A 6000-nucleotide genomic window follows, 5' to 3' on the forward strand; every position below is an offset into this window, starting at 1 on the left:
GTTTGAGACTGACCGCGATGGCCCCCTGGTCGGACATGCTAAGCGGGAGGCCCCGGTCAAGATTTTACCTTCACACTTTCAAGTTTTTCTGTAGGATTTCTCATCAGACGTGTAGCGTCCTCCAGCAGGCCGGATTCGTGAGGGTTCGCCAGATTGCTTTTCTGTGAGGGTATGGTCACCCTCACCAAACCCTGCCAAATGTCTGGGACTTCCTCCTAAAGTTCCTCTTGAGGGTCCAAAGTGTCCAAAACACAATCCAAGAGTTTGGAATCTCCAAGATGGTCCTTGAAAGGCTGGTACCCCCATTCCCACAATGCACCTGAAAACACCCTTAAAGGTCCACTGGATGCGCTCCAGGCAGGGGACTCTTGGTGGAGTTGAGGCAGGTGACCTTTGTTAACCTGTAGCTTGCAAGGAATGCACTCTTTATTCCTCTTGAAACAAGGTACAACCAAAGGGCTGTAGTTCCAGATAATGCAGCCGGCACAGTCAGTCAGAATGCAGGGCCTGATGGTGCAAAGCAAGTTTCCAGCTCGGCAACCCTTCATCTTTCAGTTTCAAGCAGCAGAGCTGGCAGGCTCCGCCCCTCTCAGATACTTATTCAGTGTTCTCTGGGGTCACACAGGAGGGCACTCCTATCCAGTGAGGTGCAGGACAACACCCCAGAGCATGACCATTTCCTCCAAAGTGTGGCACAATGGTCTCCCAGAAAGCACTATATCGCCAAAATTCAATATGGCTGGAGTCTCAGCAGAGGGTCAAGAGCGGCCGAACCAACCTCCAGGATGGCTCATCTCCATGGGCTCGCTCCCCCTGACATCTGCACGTTCCTTCCGTAACCTGCCATCTGGCTGGGTTCAGAGGGTGGGGGGGGGTGAATGAAACTGGTTTCTTCTGCCTGTACCCTCCCTCTTTTGAAGGTCATGGTTTACGACCCCCTCCCCCCTGCTGTGGCATTCCTATGCAGCAGAACCCCCTCCTCCCAGAATGGCTCTTTAACCCCAGAGGCTACTCATCACCTCATCAAAGCCGCCTGGCTAATCCACTGAACTCTGACCAATCAGAGCAGATCACTACAAGGCTGAACTTTGGCTTACAGACAAGACAGTTTTATAACTTATTGTCTGTACACTTTAGGATAAATTCAATAATAGCATACAGTTGGATGTATCAATGCCATTTTAGTAAGTCCTTGAATGATATTGTCTGTGTTTCCTGGTGGGAGTTATTAATTAATAACTTCTTGTCATGTTAACCTATGCAGCTGGGAATGTGTAATGGAGAAAATGAACTGAACAATTTTTCCATCACTGTGGCTTATAAAACATCTTTTATAACGACCCTGCCTAAATCTACAAGACCCCCAACCTGAACACCGAGGGGAGACTTTAGGGGTTCTGAACATGTAAAAATATTGCAGATCCTCACACTACAATGCACCAAGTACAGAAGTATATTTTGGGAAGCACTTTACTACAACGAGGGAAGTGAAATGTGCAATTTCACTATCACTAGGGCATATAAAACTCTTATAAGGGTCCTCCTTATGAGTACCCGACCCCCAGCCATTCGGACACCTAGGGAAAACCTGGAGGTACCGAATATGCCAAAATATTGTAATTTAGTAATTTTTAAGTGCCCCAAACAGCAAAGTCATGTTTAGACAGCACAATGTACAAGTTAAAAGCAGTCTTGCAACACAGCGCTGCTTCTAAAATGACCTCTGGGCTCAGCAGCGCACCCGTGCAAGTGCAGAAAGGGATGCTGGCCTCCAACAGCCATGACCTATTATATACTAGGGACCTAAAGGTAGCTTTGGTCCCCCTGCACCATTATGCAGTAGAGCCTTATAGGGGAGTTCATGCCATACATAGGGGTACCCTAGCTCAGTGCATTCTAGTGTACATAGGTGTTTTGACTGTATTCTAAGTGTGTTTTCAGCATGGCACGGGCCAGGGACAGTCAGAGTCAGTTACCACCAGTACCCGTCAGCAGAAAAATGGGGTGTCCAGGGCACAGGGCGATTTTGCAACAATGACTCCCCCTCCCCCCCCCCCCCCCCCCCCCAATCACGCACGCACAGGACACAGCCCACCGTATCGAGCCGGTGTAATTTTAAGGTTTGGGGGGGGGGGGGGGGGGGGGCAGACAAGAAATATTTTGGGGGTCCCTGCTTGGAACAATTTGAAATATTATTACCCATTTTTTTGCAAATTTGAGCCCTACGTTGGCCAAAAATACTGACTTGTATGTTAACGGCTAAGAGACAAAAAAATGCTCAGAAGTGAGCTCGGGAGAAACCTCACTTTCAAAGGGGGCCCTTAGAAGGTGGGGGCCCTGGGGGATTGCCCACTTTGCCATCGCGCAGACCGTTTGTAATTTGGGGCCTTGCCCTAGATATGGCTCAGAGTGCCACGAAGAGAGCGGGGCTGGGGTGGGTAGCGGGCAGAGTCTCGGGCGGGCGCCCCAGCTGCAGCGGGCGTCCATGGAGAGAGCGGGGCTGGGGTGGGTAGCGGGCAGAGTCTCGGGCGGGGGCCCCAGCTGCAGCGGGCGTCCATGGAGAGAGCGGGGCTGGGGTGGGTAGCGGGCAGAGTCTCGGGAGGGGCCCCAGCTGCAGCGGGCGTCCATGGAGAGAGCGGGGCTGGGGTGGGTAGCGGGCAGAGTCTCGGGCGGGGGCCCCAGCTGCAGCGGGCGTCCATGGAGAGAGCGGGGCTGGGGTGGGTAGCGGGCAGAGTCTCGGGCGGGGGCCCCAGCTGCAGCGGGCGTCCATGGAGAGAGCGGGGCTGGGGTGGGTAGCGGGCAGAGTCTCGGGCGGGGGCCCCAGCTGCAGCGGGCGTCCATGGAGAGAGCGGGGCTGGGGTGGGTAGCGGGCAGAGTCTCGGGCGGGGGCCCAGCTGCAGCGGGCGTGTGTGAATGAACTGGGGCCCGGGCACCTATTTGTTGTTTTGCAGGTTAAACACTGGGTTGGAGATGCGGCCCTGCGCATACATGAGCTCTGCTCACTGGACCAGCATTGCACGGTGCGTGCGTGCGTGCGTGAGTGCGTGCTCATCAAAGGCCTGGTGGTAACAGGACCCTCCCTGGAGACGGCCATTTCATCAGATGGACGGGGGGCGAGGACATTTGCTTCATCTCATTGTCGCTGAAGTAAGTGAGTAAAAGCACCGATCCTATTAAGCTGTGCCCCCCGCCCCCCCTCACCCTTCCATGGAAGACTCGTGTTACCTCACTCGTCACCGCGTGCCCATGCCTTCCGGCTTCTAGGCGCCACGCCCCCTCTCTGCAACACTGGATTGCATCATCACAGTTCCGGCAGCACGCGTCCCATGTGTCGTGAGGGGGGCCACCCCTAAGACCTTCCTGGAGTCCGAGGACCCCCACAGAACCCCTGGCCATCACTGGAAGCGGGGGACCCTGGCTTCAGCATCCAAAGAGATTTGAACCACAAAAAATACATGCATGGAACAAATATACAAGAGAGGAAAAATTCAGAAACAAATATAAGAAAAAAATTAAACATTTTCATTTTAAGCTTTTCTAAATTCAATTTAGGTCACTGGTTGTCCACACTGTATTTGTTTTTTTATTCACTTGCACTGCCCCGGGGCCCCCCTGAATTAATGTGAGGTCCCTAGCACAGAGCGGGCCCCAGGGTCCCTAGCACAGAGCAGGGTCCCTAGCACAGAGCGGGGCCCCAGGGTCCCCAGCACAGAGCGGGGCCCCAGGGTCCCTAGCACAGAGCAGGGTCCCTAGCACAGAGCGGGGCCCCAGGGTCCCCAGCACAGAGCGGGGCCCCAGGGTCCCTAGCACAGAGCGGGGCCCCAGGGTCCCTAGCACAGAGCGGGGCCCCAGGGTCCCCAGCACAGAGCGGGGCCCCAGGGTCCCCAGCACAGAGCGGGGCCCCAGGGTCCCTAGCACAGAGCAGGGTCCCTAGCACAGAGCGGGGCCCCAGGGTCCCTAGCACAGAGCGGGGTCCCAGGGTCCCTAGCACAGAGCGGGGTCCCAGGGTCCCTAGCACAAAGCGGGGCCCCAGGGTCCCTAGCACAGAGCGGGCCCCAGGGTCCCTAGCACAGAGCAGGGTCCCTAGCACAGAGCGGGGCCCCAGGGTCCCCAGCACAGAGCGGGGCCCCAGGGTCCCTAGCACAGAGCAGGGTCCCTAGCACAGAGCGGGGCCCCAGGGTCCCCAGCACAGAGCGGGGCCCCAGGGTCCCTAGCACAGAGCGGGGCCCCAGGGTCCCTAGCACAGAGCGGGGCCCCAGGGTCCCCAGCACAGAGCGGGGCCCCAGGGTCCCCAGCACAGAGCGGGGCCCCAGGGTCCCTAGCACAGAGCAGGGTCCCTAGCACAGAGCGGGGCCCCAGGGTCCCTAGCACAGAGCGGGGTCCCAGGGTCCCTAGCACAGAGCGGGGTCCCAGGGTCCCTAGCACAGAGCGGGGCCCCAGGGTCCCCAGCACAGAGCGGGGTCCCAGGGTCCCTAGCACAGAGCAGGGTCCCTAGCACAGAGCGGGGCCCCAGGGTCCCTAGCACAGAGCGGGGTCCCAGGGTCCCTAGCACAGAGCGGGCCCCAGGGTCCCTAGCACAGAGCGGGCCCCAGGGTCCCTAGCATAGAGCGGGGCCCCAGGGTCCCTAGCACAGAGCGGGCCCCAGGGTCGCTAGCACAGAGCAGGGCCCCAGGGTCCCTAGCACAGAGCAGGGTCCCTAGCACAGAGCGGGGCCCCAGGGTCCCTAGCAGAGAGCAGGGTCCCAGGGTCCCTAGCACAGAGCAGGGTCCCTAGCACAGAGCGGGGCCCCAGGGTCCCTAGCACAGAGCGGGGTCCCAGGGTCCCTAGCACAGAGCGGGCCCCAGGGTCCCTAGCACAGAGCGGGCCCCAGGGTCCCTAGCACAGAGCAGGGTCCCAGGGTCCCTAGCACAGAGCGGGCCCCAGGGTCCCTAGCACAGAGCGGGCCCCAGGGTCCCTAGCACAGAGCAGGGTCCCTAGCACAGAGCGGGGCCCCAGGGTCCCTAGCACAGAGCAGGGTCCCTAGCACAGAGCGGGGCCCCAGGGTCCCTAGCAGAGAGCAGGGTCCCAGGGTCCCTAGCACAGAGCGGGGCCCCAGGGTCCCTAGCACAGACCGGGGTCCCTAGCACAGAGCGGGGCCCCAGGGTCCCTAGTACAGAGCGGGGCCCCATGGCCCCTAGCACAGAGCGGGGTCCCAGGGTCCCTAGCAGAGAGCAGGGTCCCAGGGTCCCTAGCACAGAGCGGGGCCCCAGGGTCCCTAGCACAGACCGGGGTCCCTAGCACAGAGCGGGGCCCCAGGGTCCCTAGTACAGAGCGGGGCCCCATGGCCCCTAGCACAGAGCGGGGTCCCTAGCACAGAGCAGGGCCCCAGGGCCCCTAGCACAGACCGGGGTCCCTAGCACAGAGCGGGGCCCCAGGGTCCCTAGTACAGAGCGGGGCCCCATGGCCCCTAGCACAGAGCGGGGTCCCTAGCACAGAGCGGGGCCCCATGGCCCCTAGCACAGAGCGGGGTCCCTAGCACAGAGCGGGGTCCCAGGGTCCCTAGCACAGAGCGGGCCCCAGGGTCCCTAGCACAGAGCGGGGCCCCAGGGCCCCTAGCACAGAGCGGGGTCCCAGGGTCCCTAGCACAGAGCGGGCCCCAGGGTCCCTAGCACAGAGCGGGGCCCCAGGGCCCCTAGCACAGAGCGGGGTCCCTAGTACAGAGCGGGGCCCCATGGCCCCTAGCACAGAGCGGGGTCCCTAGCACAGAGCGGGGCCCCATGGCCCCTAGCACAGAGCGGGGTCCCTAGCACAGAGCGGGGTCCCAGGGTCCCTAGCACAGAGCGGGCCCCAGGGTCCCTAGCACAGAGCGGGGCCCCAGGGCCCCTAGCACAGAGCGGGGTCCCTAGCACAGAGCGGGGCCCCAGGGTCCCTAGTACAGAGCGGGGCCCCAGGGCCCCTAGCACAGACCGGGGTCCCTAGCACAGAGCGGGGCCCCAGGGTCCCTAGTACAGAGCGGGGCCC

This window comes from Lissotriton vulgaris, chromosome 12 (assembly GCF_964263255.1).
Source record: "Lissotriton vulgaris chromosome 12, aLisVul1.2, whole genome shotgun sequence".
Classification (NCBI taxonomy): Eukaryota; Metazoa; Chordata; class Amphibia; order Caudata; family Salamandridae; genus Lissotriton; species Lissotriton vulgaris.